Below are 18,536 nucleotides of genomic sequence, written 5' to 3'. Positions count from 1 at the left end.
ATAATATTATGAGAATCATGATCTGTTACTTGTTGCGCTAAAGTTTCCAACCAAAAAGTTGAAGCTGCAGCAACATCAGCCAATGATATAGCAGGTCTAAGAAGATTACCTGAACACAGATAAGCTTTTCTTAGAAAGGATTCAATTTTCCTATCTAAAGGATCCTTAAACGAAGTACCATCTGACGTAGGAATAGTAGTCCGTTTAGCAAGGGTAGAAATAGCCCCATCAACTCTAGGGATTTTGTCCCAAAATTCTAATCTGTCAGACGGCACAGGATATAATTGCTTAAAACGTTTAGAAGGAGTAAATGAATTACCCAATTTATCCCATTCTCTGGAAATTACTTCAGAAATAGCATTAGGAACAGGAAAAACTTCTGGAATAACCACAGGAGATTTAAAGACCTTATCTAAACGTTTAGAATTAGTATCAAGAGGACCAGAATCCTCAATTTCTAAAGCAATTAGTACTTCTTTAAGTAAAGAACGAATAAATTCCATTTTAAATAAATATGAAGATTTATCAGCATCAATCTCTGAGACAGAATCCTCTGAACCAGAAGAGTCATCAGAATCAGAATGATGATGTTCATTTAAAAATTCATCTGTAGAGAGAGAAGTTTTAAAAGATTTTTTATGTTTACTAGAAGGAGAAATAACAGACATAGCCTTCTTGATGGATTCAGAAACAAAGGCCTAGATTTGGAGTTCGGCGGTAAAAGGGCTGCTAACGCTCCGCAGGCTTTTTTCTGGCCGCACCATAAATTTAACTCTGGTATCGAGAGTTTAATCAAATGCTGCGTTAGGCTCCAAAAAAGGAGCGTAGAGCATTTTTACCGCAAATGCAACTCTCGATACCAGAGTTGCTTACGGACGCGGCCGGCCTCAAAAACGTGCTCGTGCACGATTCCCCCATAGGAAACAATGGGGCTGTTTGAGCTGAAAAAAAACCTAACACCTGCAAAAAAGCAGCGTTCAGCTCCTAACGCAGCCCCATTGTTTCCTATGGGGAAACACTTCCTACGTCTGCACCTAACACTCTAACATGTACCCCGAGTCTAAACACCCCTAACCTTACACTTATTAACCCCTAATCTGCCGCCCCCGCTATCGCTGACCCCTGCATATTTTTTTAAACCCCTAATCTGCCGCTCCGTAAACCGCCGCAACCTACGTTATCCCTATGTACCCCTAATCTGCTGCCCTAACATCGCCGACCCCTATATTATATTTATTAACCCCTAATCTGCCCCCCTCAACGTCGCCGACACCTGCCTACACTTATTAACCCCTAATCTGCCGAGCGGACCTGAGCGCTACTATAATAAAGTTATTAACCCCTAATCCGCCTCACTAACCCTATCATAAATAGTATTAACCCCTAATCTGCCCTCCCTAACATCGCCGACACCTAACTTCAATTATTAACCCCTAATCTTCCGATCGTAGCTCACCGCTATTCTAATAAATGGATTAACCCCTAAAGCTAAGTCTAACCCTAACACTAACACCCCCCTAACTTAAATATAATTTTTATCTAACGAAATTAATTAACTCTTATTAAATAAATTATTCCTATTTAAAGCTAAATACTTACCTGTAAAATACATCCTAATATAGCTACAATATAAATTATAATTATATTATAGCTATTTTAGGATTAATATTTATTTTACAGGTAACTTTGTAATTATTTTAACCAGGTACAATAGCTATTAAATAGTTAAGAACTATTTAATAGTTAAAATAGTTAAAATAATAACAAATTTACCTGTAAAATAAATACTAACCTAAGATATAATTAAACCTAACACTACCCTATCAATAAATTAATTAAATAAAATACCTACAATTACCTACAATTAACCTAACACTACACTATCAATAAATTAATTAAACACAATTCCTACAAATAAATACAATTAAATAAACTAGCTAAAGTACAAAAAATAAAAAAGAACTAAGTTACAGAAAATAAAAAAATATTTACAAACATAAGAAAAATATTACAACAATTTTAAACTAATTACACCTACTCTAAGCCCCCTAATAAAATAACAAAGCCCCAAAATAAAAAATTCCCTACCCTATTCTAAATTAAAAAAGTTACAAGCTCTTTTACCTTACCAGCCCTGAACAGGGCCCTTTGCGGGGCATGCCCCAAGAAGTTCAGCTCTTTTGCCTGTAAAAAAAAACATACAATACCCCCCCCCCAACATTACAACCCACCACCCACATACCCTAATCTAACCCAAACCCCCCTTAAATAAACCTAACACTAATCCCCTGAAGATCTTCCTACCTTGTCTTCACCATCCAGGTATCACCGATCCGTCCTGGCTCCAAGATCTTCATCCAACCCAAGCGGGGGTTGGCGATCCATAATCCGGTGCTGAAGAGGTCCAGAAGAGGCTCCAAAGTCTTCCTCCTATCCGGCAAGAAGAGGACATCCGGACCGGCAAACATCTTCTCCAAGCGGCATCTTCGATCTTCTTCCATCCGGAGCGAAGTGGCAGGATCCTGAAGACCTCCAGCGCGGAACATCCATCCGGACCGACGACTGAACGACGAATGACTGTTCCTTTAAGGGACGTCATCCAAGATGGCGTCCCTCGAATTCCGATTGGCTGATAGGATTCTATCAGCCAATCGGAATTAAGGTATGAATATTCTGATTGGCTGATGGAATCAGCCAATCAGAATCAAGTTCAATCCGATTGGCTGATCCAATCAGCCAATCAGATTGAGCTCGCATTCTATTGGCTGATCGGAACAGCCAATAGAATGCGAGCTCAATCTGATTGGCTGATTGGATCAGCCAATCGGATTGAACTTGATTCTGATTGGCTGATTCCATCAGCCAATCAGAAAATTCATACCTTAATTCCGATTGGCTGATAGAATCCTATCAGCCAATCGGAATTCGAGGGACGCCATCTTGGATGACGTCCCTTAAAGGAACAGTCATTCGTCGTTCAGTCGTCGGTCCGGATGGATGTTCCGCGCTGGAGGTCTTCAGGATCCTGCCGCTTCGCTCCGGATGGAAGACCATAGAAGATGCCGCCTGGATGATGACTTCAATCGGATGGAAGATCCTCTTCTGCCCCGCTTGGATGAAGACTTTGACCGGATCATGGACCTCTTCAGCCCCCGCTTGGGCTTGGATCAGGACATCGGAGGAGCTCTTCAGGACGGATCGGTGAACCTGGTATGGTGAAGACAAGGTAGGAAGATCTTCAGGGGCTTAGTGTTAGGTTTATTTCAGGGGGGTTTGGGTTAGATTAGGGGTATGTGGGTGGTGGGTTGTAATGGGGGGGGGGGGTATTGTATTTATTCTTTTACAGGCAAAAGAGCTGAAATTCTTGGGGCATGCCCCGCAAAGGGCCCTGTTCAGGGCTGGTAAGGTAAAAGAGCTTGTAACTTTTTTAATTTAGAATAGGGTAGGGAATTTTTTATTTTGGGGGTCTTTGTTATTTTATTAGGGGGCTTAGAGTAGGTGTAATTAGTTTAAAATTGTTGTAATATTTTTATTATGTTTGTAAATATTTTTTTATTTTCTGTAACTTAGATCTTTTTTATTTTTTGTACTTTAGCTAGTTTATTTAATTGTATTTATTTGTAGGAATTGTGTTTAATTAATTTATTGATAGTGTAGTGTTAGGTTAATTGTAGGTAATTGTAGGTAGTTTATTTAATTATTTTATTGATAGGGTAGTGTTAGGTTTAATTATATCTTAGGTTAGGACTTATTTTACAGGTAATTTTGTTATTATTTTAACTAGGTAACTATTAAATAGTTCTTAACTATTTAATAGCTATTGTACCTGGTTAAAATAATTACAAAGTTACCTGTAAAATAAATATTAATCCTAAAATAGCTATAATATAATTATAATTTATATTGTAGCTATATTAGGATTTATTTTACAGGTATGTATTTAGCTTTAAATAGGAATCATTTATTTAATAAGAGTTAATTTATTTCGTTAGATAAAAATTATATTTAAGTTAGGGGGGTGTTAGTGTTAGGGTTAGACTTAGCTTTAGGGGTTAATACATTTATTAGAATAGCGGTGAGCTCCGGTCGGCAGATTAGGGGTTAATAATTGAAGTTAGGTGTCGGCGATGTTAGGGGTTAATACTATTTATGATAGGGTTAGTGAGGCGGGTTAGGGGTTCATAACTTTATTATAGCGCTCAGGTCCGCTCGGCAGATTAGGGGTTAATAAGTGTAGGCAGGTGTCGGCGACGTTGAGGGGGGCAGATTAGGGGTTAATAAATATAATATAGGGGTCGGCGATGTTAGGGGTAGCAGATTAGGGGTACATAGGGATAACGTAGGTGGCGGCGATTTGCGGTCGGAAGATTAGGGGTTAATTATTTTAAGTAGCTGGCGGCGACGTTGTGGGGGGCAAGTTAGGGGTTAAGAAATATAATATAGGGGTCGGCGGGGTTAGGGGCAGCAGATTAGGGGTACATAAGTATAACGTAGGTGGCGGTCGGCAGATTAGGGGTTAAAAATTTAAATAGAGTGGCGGCGATGTGGGGGGACCTCGGTTTAGGGGTACATAGGTAGTTTATGGGTGTTAGTGTACTTTAGGGTACAGTAGTTAAGAGCTTTATAAACCGGCGTTAGCCAGAAAGCTCTTAACTCCTGCTATTTTCAGGCGGCTGGAATCTTGTCGTTAGAGCTCTAACGCTCACTTCAGAAACGACTCTAAATACCAGCGTTAGAAAGATCCCATTGAAAAGATAGGCTACGCAAATGGCGTAGGGGGATCTGCGGTATGGAAAAGTCGCGGCTGAAAAGTGAGCGTTAGACCCTTTAATCACTGACTCCAAATACCAGCGGGCGGCCAAAACCAGCGTTAGGAGCCTCTAACGCTGGTTTTGACGGCTACCGCCGAACTCCAAATCTAGGCCAAAATCTCTTATGTTATCAGGAACATTCTGAACCTTAGATGTTGATGGAACTGCAACAGGTAAAGGTACATTACTAAAGGAAATATTATCTGCATTAACAAGTTTGTCATGACAATTAATACAAACAACAGCTGGAGGAATAGCTACCAAAAGTTTACAGCAGATACACTTAGCTTTGGTAGTTCCAGCACTAGGCAGCGATTTTCCTGAAGTATCTTCTGACTCGGATGCAACGTGAGGCATCTTGCAATATGTAAGAGAAAAAACAACATATAAAGCAAAATAGATCAAATTCCTTAAATGACAGTTTCAGGAATGGGAAAAAAATGCCAATGAACAAGCTTCTAGCAACCAGAAGCAAAGAAAAAATGAACTTAAATAATGTGGAGACAAAAGCGACGCCCATATTTTTGGGCGCCAAATAAGACGCCCACATTATTTGGCGCCTAAATGCTTTTTGGCGCCAAATATGACGCCACATCCGGAACGCCGACATTTTTGGCGCAAAAGAACGTCAAAAAAATGACGCAACTTCCGGCGACACGTATGACGCCGGAAACAGAAAAGATTTTTTGCGCCAAAAAAGTCCGCACCAAGAATGACGCAATAAAATGAAGCATTTTCAGCCCCCGCAAGCCTAACAGCCCACAGGGAAAAAGTCAAATTTTTTAAGGTAAGAAAAAATAATTGATTCAAGTGCATTATCCCAAATATGAAACTGACTGTCTGAAAATAAGGAATGTTGAACATCCTGAGACAAGGCAAATAAATGTTTGAATACATATATTTAGAACTTTATAAACAAAGTGCCCAACCATAGCTTAGAGTGTCACAGAAAATAAGACTTACTTACCCCAGGACACTCATCTACATGTTTGTAGAAAGCCAAACCAGTACTGAAACGAAAATCAGCAGAGGTAATGGTATATATATAAGAGTATATCGTCGATCTGAAAAGGGAGGTAAGAGTTGAATCTCTACGACCGATAACAGAGAACCTATGAAATAGACCCCGTAGAAGGAGATCACTGCATTCAAAATAGGCAATACTCTCCTCACATCTCTCTGACATTCACTGCACGCTGAGAGGAAAACCGGGCTCCAACTTGCTGCGGAGCGCATATCAACGTAGAATCTAGCACAAACTTACTTCACCACCTCCATAGGAGGCAAAGTTTGTAAAACTGAATTGTGGGTGTGGTGAGGGGTGTATTTATAGGCATTTTGAGGTTTGGGAAACTTTGCCCCTCCTGGTAGGAATGTATATCCCATACGTCACTAGCTCATGGACTCTTGCTAATTACATGAAAGAAAGGCCAGTACAGGCCCAGAATAACTCGCTGACCCATGACAAAAAGTATACACGGATAAGGTTTACCTGCCTCTTTGTCTGTCTGCCTGCCTGTCTTTACAAAGATAATTATATTTATTTTAAATTGAAATGTGTTTTTAAGGAATTGCCAGATACAGTTGTTTCAATAAATATCGCCACTTTCAGGGGATATATTACGCATGCATAGTTGCTTTAAAAAAATTAAAGAAAAAAGCCTACCGCACCCGGTGTTCCCAGGCGGTCTCCCATCCAGGTACTGACCGGGCCTGGCGCTGATTAACTTCCGAGATCAGACAGGATCGGGTGCATTCAGAGTAGTGTGGCGGTAGGCATTTGCTGCCTGTACCCAGCGCAAATTAAGCTTGCTCATGCCTTCATTAACAGCTTTGTAAACAATGGAAGAGATAAAATGGGGTTACAATTTTGACCGCAAATGAATAAATACGCTTTTTCATGAAAAGTGTTTGAACAGCACCTTCCCATCAACATACACAAACCAAATTCAGCAGCCACACATTACTAGATGTGATAAGTGTAATCAACCACAAATGATCCACAGAAAACATGTTCCAATACCTGTTCCGGAATGTAATACACTCTTTCATGAGAAGTGACGGAACAACACCTTCCCAGCAACATATACAGACTAAGCAGCCACACATAACTAGAAGAAATAAGTGTAAGCAACCACAAACCATCCACAGAAACCACGTTCCAATACCCGTTCCGGCCTGTAAATTGCTTTTTCACGTAACAGAATCTTCCCAGAAAACTAGATACATCAAATTCACCAGTCACACATGACTAAATGTAAAAAGTGTAATCAGCCACAAACTATCCACAGAAATAACATTATGATATCTGTTCTGGCAAGTAATATGCTTTTTCATGAAAATTGATGGAACAGCACCTTCCCAGCAACATAGACAGACCAAATTCACCAGCCCAACATAACTAAATGTGATAAGTGTAATCAACCACAAATTATCCACAGAAACCACGTTTCAATACCCGTTCGAGCTGGTAATATGCTTTTTCATGAAAAGTGACGGAACTGCAGCTTCCTAGCAAACTAGATACATCAAATTCGCCAGTCACATATGACTAAATGTAATAAGTGTAATCAGCCACAAACTATCCACATAAACCACATTATGATATCTGTTCTGGCAAGTAATATTCTTTTTCATGAAAACTGATGTAACAGCACGTTCCCAGCAACATAGACAGACCAAATTCAATAACCACACATAACTAGATGTAATAATTGTAATCAACCATAAACCATCCACAGAAACCATGTTCTAATACATGCTCCGGCCTGTAATAAGCTTTTTCATGAGAAGTGACGGAACGGCACCTTCCCAGCAAACCAAATACACCAAAATTACAAGGCACACATGACTAAATGTAATAAGTGTAATGAGCCACAAACCATCCACAGAAACCATTATGATATCTGTTCCAGCCTGTAATACACTTTTTCATGAAAAGTGATGGAACGGCACCTTCCCAGCAACATATACAGACCAAATTCACCAGTCACACATAACTAGATGTCATAAGATTAATCAATCACAAACGATCCACAGAAACCAGATCCACAGAAACCACATTCCAATACCCATTCCGGCCGGTAATACACTTTTCCATGAAAAATGACGGAACAGCACCTTATCAGCAAACCAAATTCACCAGTCACACATGACTAAATGTAATACGTTTAATCAACCACAAATCATCCACAGAAACCACATTCCAATACCCGCTCCGGCCGGTAATATGCTTTTTCATTAAAACTGACGGAACGGCACCTTCCCAGCAAACCAGATACATCAAATTCACCAGTCACATATGACTAAATGTAATAAGTGTAATCAGTCACAAACCATCCACAGAAACCACATTATGATATCTGTTCCGGCCTGTAATACACTTCCTTCCCAGCAACATATGCAGACCAAATTTACCAGCCACACATAACTAGTGTAATCAACAACAAATGATCCACAGAAAACATGTGTCAATACCCATTCTGGCGAGTTGTCAGGGTTTTTTCCCTGTTTGTTTGCCATGTGCTGCTGGCAGCCATTTTACTCACCTCTCTTGCTGACTATGGTGCATTGTGGTGGAGGCTGCTCACTTCCTGCACTTCCTTTTATGGCCAGACTGGTGTGCATCAGTCTCAGAATTATGATGTCACCACTTATTATTTAAAGGGCCTCTGTTCAGTATGCTTTGCCTTTGCGTTGTCTCATACCTGTTTGTGAGAGTTCCTGTGTATTACCTGGCTGCCTGACGTCCTTCCTGATCCCTGGCTTGTTCCTGACTCTGCTGATTTCCTTGTTCCTGATTCCGACTCGTCTGACTATTCACTTTGGCTCCTGACTCGGCTCGTCTGACTACCAGCTCTGGTTTTGACTCCTGGCTTGTTATTTGACTTGTGGACTTTTTATTATTTTTTGCTATTAATAAAGGTGTGATTATTTTTGCACTTCTCGTCTCAGTCTGATTCCTGGCACCCTGACATTACGCAAAGGCCATGAATCCTGATGGTGCTAATAATCCACCTGCCATCATTTCCAGGATGGATGTACAGGATCACCGCGTGGATCAATTTGCACTAGCCCTGCAAACCCTGCTGACTCGCACTGCACATTTGGACCAAAGTGTCCCGCAAGTTATGGCTGCTCCTGTTTCCGCTGCTGCACCTAGTCCTACCAGGAGCATGTCCGGTTCTACACCTCTACCTCAGCGATATGAAGGCGATCCTATTTAGTGCAGAGGGTTTTTGAACCAGGTGGGCATTTACTTTGAGATGTTACCTCAGGCGTTTCCCTCTGACAGAGCTAAGGTGGGATTTCTCATCTCGTTACTCTCTGGCATAGCTCTTGCCTGGGCTAATCCCTTGTGGGAGACTAATAAACCTGTGATTTCAAATTACCCTGAATTTGTGGCCTCCTTTCAAAGGGTATTTGATGTTCCGGCTCGCTCCTCCTCTGCCGCTAAACGACTCATGTCCATTCAGCAAGGTACAAGATCGGTTGCTCAGTATGCTATTGAGTTCCGTACGCTTGCCGCAGAGGTAGGTTGGAACAATGAAGCCCTTGTTGCAGCCTTCTTTCATGGGCTCTCTGATGCGATTAAAGACGAAGTTGCTGCCAGAAATTTACCAGAGGATCTTGAGGCATTGGTGTCTTTTTTGATCCTAATTGACATCAGACTCAGAGAGAGGCCCTCTTTTCAAGGAGCGCTTGCGGAAGCCTCCTGTTCCGTTGTCTCCTACGTGTTTGTTCCCACCCATGCCCCCCTCTCCTCCCATGCCTCCTGGTCCCGAGTCACCAGGTACTGCTGAGCCGATGCAGTTGGGATTCACGCGTCTCTCCGCGGCGGAGAGGGCCTTTAGGAGGAGGGAGGGGCTCTGCCTCTATTGTGGGTTGCAGGGCCACCTTTTGAAGTCTTGTCCTACAACGCTCACACCTAAGGTCCTGTCGGGGGCAGACCTTGGGTGGTTTATCCTGTCCCCGGAACTGCTTAAGGAGAAACCTTTGGTCACGGTTGTCCTTTCCTGGGTGGACTCCTCCATAGTCACTCAAGCTCTTGTTGACTCCGGTGCTGTGGGCTATTTCATTGACAGTGCTTTTGTATCAAAGCACTCCATTCCTGTCTTTCCTCGGTCCGTTCCACTTGCTATTGAGGCCATTGATGCAGGCCTCTTGAGCCCGCACTCATTACTCACGAAACTGCTCCGTTGTCCATGGCTGTTGGGGCTCTCCATTTTGAAACCGTCCAGTTCCAGGTGATAAACTCGCCGCATTTTCCGGTTGTTCTGGGTTATCCCTGGCTCCAAAAGCACAATCCCAGTCTCGACTGGCGCAGGTCCGAAATTTTGTCGTGGTCCCCGCAATGTTTTTCCACTTGTCTTCGGAAACCAGTTAAAGCTTGTGCACTTCTTCAGTATCTCAATTGCCAGAGGAGTACCGAGAGTTCCTAGACATTTGTGACAAGGTGCGTGCAGGTACGCTGCCTCACCGGTCTTACGATTGTGCCATAGACCTGCAACCCGGAGCCATTCCTCCTCGGGGCCGGGTGTACCCTCTGTCTGTTGCAGAGAATAGTGCTATGGAGGAGTATGTTGCCGATGCTCTGTCGCGGGGAATCATCCGCAAATCCTGCTCTCCTACAGGGGCTGGCTTCTTCTTTGTGAAGAAAAAGGGTGGCGAGTTAAGACCATGCATCGATTATAGGGGTCTTAATTGTCTTACCATTAAGAATTGCTTACCCTATTCCACTCATTACGGAACTCTTTGACTGCCTCAAGGGAGCTACGGTCTTTACTAAACTTGATTTGAGAGGAGCGTACAATCTTGTTAGGATTAAGGAGACCCACAAATGGAAAACAGCATTTAACACCAGGAGCGGGCATTATGAGTATCTTGTAATGCCCTTTGGCCTATGTAATGCTCCTGCTGTTTTTCAGGAATTTATTAATGATGTCCTACGAGATATGCTGCAACAGTGTGTTGTGGTGTACTTAGACAACATCCTCATACACTCACCCACACTTGAGGCTCATCATTCTGATGTTACACGGGTTCTTCAGAGACTACATGAGAACGGCCTGTTTTGTAAACTCGAGAAATGTGAGTTCCATCAGACTCTAGTAACCTTCCTAGGTTAGGTTATCTCCGTTGCAGGGTTCTCCATGGATCTTGACAAGTTATCTGCAGTTCTGCAGTGGCCTCGCCCAGTTGGTGTTTGGTCTATTCAACGTTTTTTGGGGTTCGCCAATTACTATAGGAAGTTTATTAAAAACTTTTCTTCCTTGGTCAAACCTATCACAAACATGACCTGTAAAGAGAATGCTCCACTCCATTGGTCACCTACTGCCATTAAGACCTTTGATAGTCTTTAGACTGCCTTTGCTGCTGCTCCAGTTCTGGCTCATCCTAACCCTGTCCTGCCTTTCGTTCTTGAGGTTGATGCGTGTGAGACTGGAGTAGGTGCCCTCTTGTCTCAACGTCCTACGCCTGACGGTTCCTTGCATCCGTGTGGTTTCTTCTTTAAGAAATTGTCTCCAGCGGAGTGCAATTATTAAATTGGCGACAGGGAATTACTGGCCATAATTTTGGCACTCAAGGAATGGAGGCATTTTCTCGAGGGTGCTCATTCTTACCGACCGCAAGAATTTAACTTATCTATCTGAAGCAAAACGTTTGTCAACCCAACAGGCCAGATGGGCGCTATTTTTGTCTCGGTTTAATTATGTGGTCTCCTACCTGCCTGGTAGTAAGAATGTTAGGGCTGATGCCCTCTCTCGACAATTTTTTCCTCTGTCCAAGGTCTGCACCTACTCCTGTTATACCTCCTGACCATATTTTGGCTACCATACGTACTAATTTGACTTCTCCCTTGGGGGAGGAGATCCTGGCTGCACAAACCAATGCACCTCCTGAGAAACCTAGTGGTAAGTGTTTTGTTCCTGAGAATCTTCGAACTAAACTTTTGCACACTTACCACTATCCAAAAGCCGCAGGTCATCCAGGCAAGAACCAAATGATTTGGTCTGTCACTCGACAATTCTGGTGGCCAGGTCTTTGTTCTGATGTTGCTGCGTATGTTGCCTCCTGCTCAGTTTGTGCACAGAATAAGACTCCTCGACGTCTTCCTGTGGGTCTTCTTCAACCTATTGCTAATGGTGAGCGTCCTTGGATACATCTTTCCATGGACTTCATTGTCAAGCTCCCTGTTTCCAATAGCAATACTGTTATCCTTATGGTGGTTGACCGTTTTTCTAAAATGTCACATTGCATTCCCTTGATGAAGCTGCCTCAGGAGCTTGCTTCAATTTTTGACCAGAAGGTCTTCCGTTTATATGGGTTACCCAAGGAGATAGTGTCGGACCGGGGTAGCCAGTTTGTCTCCAGATTTTGGCGTTCCTTTTGTGCTCAAATGGGGATCCAGCTTTCCTTCTCGGCATATCACCCTCAATCCAATGGAGCTGCGGAACGGTCTAATCAAGCTCTGGAACAGTTCCTCCGTTGCTATGTCCCAGATCACCACAATAATTGGTCTGAACTGTTACCTTGGGCAGAGTTTGCTCGTAATAGTGCTATTAATGCTCCTCCAAGTTATCCCCGTTCATAGCGAATTATGGGTTTCAACCATCCTTTGAAGCAGAGTGAAGGGAAAGCGGAGCTGCTGCAGAGTACTTCCGCGTAGGACCGGGGGTGAGCAGGTCAAACCAAAGACTGGGAAGGGGTGTGTGGAGCCAACCAAGTAGCGGAGGACGACCGCCAAAGACTCAGCAAGGAACAAAAAAATGGAAGGCTGCTGAGCAACAGGTAAAAAAAGACTTTATTCCATTAAAAATAAGAAAACACAAAATAGCAAGGAGGGTAGTTAGCCATCTAACATGTTTCGCGCTGGTATGCGCTTACTCATAGATGCTAAATGCAAGTAAGGGAAGCTGATGCATTTAAAGGGGCAGGAACCAATAGGAGATAAATCTGTTAATTTATGTATTACAATCAGTTTCACACATAAACTTTCTCCTTATTAATTACAATACTCAGTCCCATTAAGATGCATGAGGTTGTATGCTTAAAAACAAAAACATATTACTTGTGAAAGTATAGCAATACTTGGCATGTTTAGAAAATTGCATCAATATTTACATCAAAGAATTATTACAAATTGTTTAGAAAACAGTTTTTATGATAGAACAAGAAAAGGGAGAAAAAAGGAACTTAAAGATCACTATTTTGCAAAATGAGGTAATAACCAAATGGAGCCATATTGCCCAATTTGATATTAGAGCACAATTGGTATTGGTCATCCTCATGTTTAAAACAGTGTAGGACCGCTGAAAACACGAAAAACATTTGAAAAATTACCATATACAACAAAAAGGAGAAGTTATAACCATATAGTTCTATCATAAAAACTGTTTTCTAAACAATTTGTAATAATTCTTTGATGTAAATATTGATGCAATTTTCTAAACATACCAAGTATTGCTATACTTTCACAAGTAATATGTTTTTGTTTTTAAGCATACAACCTCATGCATCTTAATGGGGCTGAGTATTGTAATTAATAAGGAGAAAGTTTATGTGTGAAACTGATTGTAATACATAAATTAACAGATTTATCTCCTATTGGTTCCTGCCCCTTTAAATGCATCAGCTTCCCTTACTTGCATTTAGCATCTATGAGTAAGCGCATACCAGCGCGAAACATGTTAGATGGCTAACTACCCGCCTTGCTATTTTGTGTTTTCTTATTTTTAATGGAATAAAGTCTTTTTTTACCTGTTGCTCAGCAGCCTTCCATTTTTTTGTTCCTTGCTTTCAACCATCCTTGTTGCCCGATTCATTCATGTCTCAGGGTATTCCGGCTTTGGAGGAGCATCTCCGGCAACTCCGCTCCACGTGGGTGCAGATTCAGGATTCCCTTCATCGTTATATGCAGCGCCAAAAGTTCCAGGCTGATCGTAAGCGTCTGCCCACACCTTCCTACCAGGTTGGTGAGAGAGTTTGGCTGTCCTCCCGCAACTTGAACCTTCGTGTGCCTTCCAATAAATTGGCTCCCCGTTATGTTAGTCCTTTTCGAATACTCCGACGGGTCAAACCTGTGGCCTACGCTCTTGACCTTCCTTCTGCAATGCGCATCTCCAATGTTTTTCATGTCTCCCTCTTGAAACCATTGGTTTGTAATCGGTTTACCACTGTGTTACCTCGTCCCCGTCCCATGAGGAGTATGAGGTCAACAGCATTATTGACTCTTGTATGTCCAGGGGCCGTGTACAGTATTTGGTTCACTGGAAGGGCTACGGTCCAGAGGAGCGTTCTTGGGTTCCCTCCTCTGAAGTTCATGCTCCCACCCTCCTCCGTGCCTTCCATGCTCGTTTCCCCAATAAGCCTTTTGTCCTCCTGCGGGGGAGGGGTCGTTGAGGGGAGGGTACTGTCAGGGTTTTTTCCCTGTTTGTTTGCCATGTGCTGCTGGCAGCCATTTTACTCACCTCTCTTGCTGATTATGGTGCATTGTAGGGGGATGCTGCGCACTTCCTGCACTTCCTTTTATGGCCAGACTGGTGTGCATCATCCATGTGAGACAGGATGCAGTCTCAGAATTGTGATGTCATTACTTATTATTTAAAGTGCCTCTGTTCAGTATACTTTGCCTTTGCGTTGTCTCAGACCTGTTTGTGAGAGTTCCTGTGTATTACCTGGCTGCCTGATGTCCTTCCTGGTTCCTGATCCCTGGCTTGTTCCTGACTCTGCTGTTTTCCTTGTTCCTGATTCCCGCTCGTCTGACTATTTGTTTTGGCTCCTGACTTGGCTCGTCTGACTACCAGCTCTGGTTTTGACTCCTGGCTTGTTATTTGACTTGTGGACTTTTTATTATTTTTTGTTAATAAAGATGTGATTATTTTTGCACATCTAGTCACAGTCTGATTCCTGGAACCCTGACACTGGTAATACGCGTTTTCATGAAAAGTGATGGAATGGCACCTTACCAGCAAATCAAATACACCAAATTCACCAGTCACTCATGACTAAATGTAATAAAGTGTAATCAGCCACAAACCATCCACAGAAACCACATTATGATATCTGTTCCGGCCTTTAATATGCTTTTATATAAATAGGGGCCAGAACAGCACCTTCTCAGCAACATTTACAGACCAAATTCACCAGCCACACATAACTAGAGGAAATAAGTGTAATCAACCACAGAAACCACGTTCCATTACCCGTTCTGGCCATTAATACACTTTTTCATGAAAAGTGATTGAATTGCACCTTCCCAGCAACATATACATACCAAAACCACCAGTGACACATGACTAAATGTGATAAGTGTAATCAGCCATAAACCATCCACAGAAACCACATTATGATATCTGTTCCAGCCTGGAATCAACTTTTTTTTTATTAAAAGTGACTGAACAGCACCTTCCCAGCAACATATACAGACCAAATTCATCAGCCACACATAACTAGATTAAATAAGTGTAATAAACCACAAACCATCCACAGAAACCATGTTCCAATACTCATTCTGGCTGGTAGTACGCTTTTTCATTAAAAAAAATGGTGGAACAGCACCTTCCCAGCAACATAGACAGAACAAATTCACTAGCCCCAAATAACTAGATGTGATAAGTGTAATCAACCACAAACCATCCACAGGAACCACGTTCCAATACTCATTCTGGCTTGTAATACGCTTTTTCATGAAAAGTGACAGAACAGCACCTTCCTAGCAAACCAAATACACTGAATTCACCAGTTACACATGACTAAATGTAATAAGTGTAATCAGCTACAAACCATCCACAGAAGCCACATTTTGATATCTGTTCCGACCTTTAATACGCTTTTGTTATGAAAAGTGACGGAAGAGCACCTTCACAGCAACATATACAGACGATATTCACCAGCCACATATAACTAAATGTGATAAGTGTAATAAACCACAAACCATTCACAGAAACCATGTTCCAATATCTGTTCCGGCCTGTAATATGCTCTTTCATGAGAAGTGACGGAACGACACCTTCCCAGCAACATATACAAACCAGATTTAGCAGCCACACATAAACTAGAAGAAATAAGTGTAATCAACCACAAATCATCCACAGAAACCACATTCCAATACCCTTCTGGACTGTAAAACGCTTTTTCATGAAAAGTGACAGAACGGCACCTTCTCAGAAAACCAGATACATCAAATTCACCAGTCACTTATGATTAAATGTAAAAAGTGTAATCAGCCACAAACCATCCACAGAAACCCCATTATGATATCTGTTCCGGCCTGTAATACACCTTTTTAATAAAAGTGACAGAACAGCACCTTCCCAGCAACATATACAGATCAAATTCACCAACCACACATAACTAGATGTGATAAGTGTAATCAACCACAAATGATCCAAATAAAACGTGCCAATACCCGTTCCGGCCTGTAATACTCTTTTTCAAGAAAAGTGACGGAACTGCACCTTCCCAGAAAACCAGATACACCAAATTTACCAGTCAAAAATGACTAAATGTAATAAGTGTAATCAGTCACAAACCATCCACAGAAACCATGTTCCAATACCTGTTCTGGCCTGTAAGAAGCTTTTTCATGAGAAGTGACGGAATGGCACCTTCCCAGCAAACCAAATAGACCAAATTCACCAGTCACACATGACTAAACCACATTATGATATCTGTTCCGGCCTGTAATACACTTTATCATAAAAACTGATAGAACAGCCCTTTCCCAGCACCATTTACAGACCAAATTCAGCAGCCACACATAACTAGATGAAATACGTGTAATCAACCACAAACCATCCACAGAAACCATGTTCCAATACCTGTTCTGACCTGTAATAAGCTTTTTCATGAGAAGTGACGGAACGGCACCTTCCCAGCAAACCAAATACACCAAATTCACCAGTCACACATGACTAAATGTAATAATTGTAATCAGCCACAAACCATCCACAGAAAACACATTATGATATCTGTTCCGGCCTGTAATACAATTTTTCATGAAAAGTGATGGAACGGCACCTTCCCAGCAACATATACAGACCAAAATTCAGCAGCCACACATAACTGGATTAAATAAGTGTAATTAACTACAAACCATCCACCGAAACCACGTTCCAATACCCGTTCCAACCTGCAATACCCTTTTTCATGAAAAGTGATGGAACAGCACCTTCCCAGCAACATATACAGAGCAAATTTACCAGCCCCACTTAACTAGATGTGATAAGATTAATCAATCACAAACGATCCACAGAAACCACATTCCAATACCCGTTCCGGACAGAAATAGGCTTTTTCATGAAAAGTGACGGAACAGCATTTTACCAGCACACCAAATTCACCAGTCACACATGACTAAATGTAATAAGTGCAATCAGCCACAAACCATCCACAGAAACCACATTATGATATTTGTTCCGGCTTTTAATACACTTTTTTATGAAAAGTGACAGAACAGCATATTCCCAGCACCATATACAGACAAAATTCCCCAGCCACACAAAACTAGGTATAATAAGTTTAACAGACTTCTATGTAAAGGCAAAAATGAGGCACCGGATGTTTTTCAAAATGCAAATGTCCTTTATTCAAGGTATGTAAAATCACAAAGAATTGCAGGAAAAAGCGTAAACCTCAGGGCTAGGTGGAGTAGTGGTCAACCACGTACCCTTACGCTGACATGTTTCGGCAAAAGCCGTAATCGTAGCTGTAGGGTAAAAGCCAGGCCTTCCTTTTAAAAGAACAAATCACCTGTGATAGGTTAAAAACCAATATTACGTGGTTGATACACACCTCCACCTGTAGATCAAATTACATACATATACATATCGCCCCGTTTGGAAGTTAACTTCACATTATCCTCTGCATGCAATTCATGCAAAGACAACTAAGTAATCTCAACCATAACAAAAAGTACTAAATTATACTTAACTCAATGCATGTTATACAGAGAACCCCCACACGGAGAGTTATACACAAAATTAATAAGAATCGCATGTGTCTGCTAACTTTAAGCAGCATTATATACACATATGCTATTGTAATAGTGGGTAGCTCTGCACAATGAGTATTATTCCATGTCTGTCAAATATTAAGGTTATGGATCATTGGGGTGCCTAGTTAGATGGGTTAATTTAAATATCAAATAGAGGGAAAAAATTATAACTAATAAAAATACCCTTTAAATATAATGAACTTGATTGAGGACTCTGTGTATGGGAATTTTTCGGTATCATATATAGTGGTATGGTGAGGACACTCCACTGTCACTATTTATATACTATCAGTTTTAAAGTAGTGTGCACATGCATATGCTAACACCAGCTCGATTCCATGTTGGAGCCATTTTCAAAATGGCTAGACTCTATCTTACAACCCCTGGTGGGGGAACTTCTTAGCCATCTCAGGGACACCAAACAACTGCTGAAAGAAATAGAAGTAATCCCTTGGGAGGAGGGTTATGGGTGGCTAACAGTTGATGTTAAATCATTATATTCATCCATCCCGCACAGCTCTGGTTTGGAGGCTATATCCTTCTTTCTAAGGAGATCCACTGAGTATAGTGAGAAATTCATCAGGTTTATTCTCAGAGTCACTGAGTTCTTACTGACTCATAACTTTTTTGTATTTGAACGTGTTTTTTATCTCCAAAGACGTGGCACAGCCATGGGGGCTAAATTTGCCCCCTTTTACGCCAACCTATATATGGGTTGGTGGGAGCTG

At 41.7% G+C, this 18,536-nt stretch overlaps 1 non-coding gene across 1 annotated transcript; it reads right to left on the bottom strand.

The window, feature by feature from the left end:
• Positions 1 to 6,470: 6,470 nt before the first annotated feature.
• LOC128665290 (5S ribosomal RNA) lies at positions 6,471 to 6,589 on the bottom strand. Its single transcript, XR_008403061.1, has one exon. It is a non-coding gene; the product is annotated as a 5S ribosomal RNA (ribosomal RNA).
• Positions 6,590 to 18,536: the final 11,947 nt, after the last annotated feature.

The sequence above is a fragment of the Bombina bombina genome, chromosome 6, assembly GCF_027579735.1.
Source record: "Bombina bombina isolate aBomBom1 chromosome 6, aBomBom1.pri, whole genome shotgun sequence".
In the NCBI taxonomy this organism is placed as follows: domain Eukaryota; kingdom Metazoa; phylum Chordata; class Amphibia; order Anura; family Bombinatoridae; genus Bombina; species Bombina bombina.
This window is presented reverse-complemented; position numbering and strand designations above follow the sequence as displayed.